Source organism: Octopus bimaculoides, chromosome 2, assembly GCF_001194135.2.
Source record: "Octopus bimaculoides isolate UCB-OBI-ISO-001 chromosome 2, ASM119413v2, whole genome shotgun sequence".
NCBI classification, from domain to species: domain Eukaryota; kingdom Metazoa; phylum Mollusca; class Cephalopoda; order Octopoda; family Octopodidae; genus Octopus; species Octopus bimaculoides.
Genome location: NC_068982.1, coordinates 52,797,614 through 52,799,547, shown reverse-complemented (window position 1 = coordinate 52,799,547; position 1,934 = coordinate 52,797,614).

Sequence of the window (1,934 nt, the reverse complement as noted above, 5' to 3'; positions counted from 1 at the left end):
TATATATATATATATATATATATGTTTGTATTATTTATATATATTATCTAAACCATATCAATTTTGAATGTGTGTGTGTGTCATTGTGTTTCTTTGTATCTTGCAATCCTGAGGTCTCTTTATATGAGACTTGAGTAAGTGTCTTCCACCTTAGCGTCGATTCGACAGAAGTCTTGTCATTGACACTGGGTAAACTGAAACTATGTAGAATTGCGTCGTATACATGCGACTGAAAGAGATACACTGATATATTTTTGCTATGCTGACACGGCCTGAAAACTGTATTTAAGGAGACGACTCAACGACAAAAACGTTAATATATAATAAGTCGGTAGTTCAGTTCATCGAAGAAATGATTGTTGGTCCCCAAGCATGCTGCCCACAACATGCGTGCGTTTAAGATTAGTTTCAGACCATGCTAATGTTCTAAAGATTTGGTCACTCATAACAATCTCGGTACTTAGTTTATCAATATCTGTTTAACTATAGTTTAGTATTTAAGAAAACCAGACTAGACTTCACACACAAACTTCAGAAGGTATGCACAGACAAAGACGCCCACAATCATGCGCGCGCACGCTTACAATTTTTAGATTCGGGTGTACACCTTGTAGTGTGGCATTTAAAGTCCGTTCACTGTATTCGGTTACATGATGTTATGAACAGCATGGATATAAATGCCGCTGGATTTACTTCATAAGTTCATTCGTGTTCGTAGATACACCACAACGATATATATATATATGTGTGTGCGTGTGTGTGTGTGTGTGTGTGTGTGTGTGTGTGTGTGTGTGTGTGTGTGTGTGTGTGTGTATGTGTGTGTGTGTATATGCGTACGTATGTGTATCTCTATATAATACGTGTCTGTCTGTCTGTCTGTGTTTGTGTGTGTGTGTGTGTCTGTGTGTGTGCGCATGTATGTACATATATATTTATATATATAAATAATATATGAGTATATGCATATATATGTACATGTACCTTCATCTACATGTATATATAGATGCATATCTGGGTACATGACGTTGCAAAAAAACATGGACAAAATGATAAACAGGGTACAAAAAACACACAGGCCACATAGAGAACATTTCTTTCATCAGCTGCCACCATTATAACACTGGCGTTTCGAAAGAGTTATAGTTATATATACATATGATGGCTGTCAACTTGTACCCGACTATGACCATCATTGACAAAGCACTACTTGTACAAATAGTTTATATCCAGTAAGTTTTGCATAACACTTCCCAGACCCTGTCCACCCTATTGACATGATCCAGAAATATTTCGTGTCAATATTGATCGCAGGTTCAGAGATGTTGTATCGTCATGATCTCAAGCGCAAGCAAAAGATACCCCAAAAGCGCAGCGCCACTACCTGCATATCTAGCTCTATATCAGAGTGACCTTCATACGCACATTCACAGACCTTTACAAATAGATAACCAGTAGTTATCCCTGAAGTGGATGTAATGGATAGCCATGAGTTTTCTTCTTTCTTCTTAATCGTGTTTTCGCCTATGTAACCTCTAGACATCTATATATCTGTGAAGAACTGTCATGGATTACCTTCCTTCTTTTCTTTAATTATATTTATATTTGTGTAATTATCGTTATAAATTCTTTGATGCCATAAACATCTGCTTGTCGGTCTTTTATTTTATCGTTATTGTCAGTAGTTTGATCAGTGCGTTTTCTACGTTTTCTACAGCCAACTCTTGTGCAGCTAGATTAAGTATTCCATTATTGAGACATTGGATTTTTGAAATTTGACTTGATTTAAACACTGATTGGCACCGTATTCTACGCCATTTGACGTATTTTCAAAGACTGTATACATACATACATAATATATACATACACGCATGCACACACACACACACACACACACACACACACACACACACACACACACACACACACACACACAC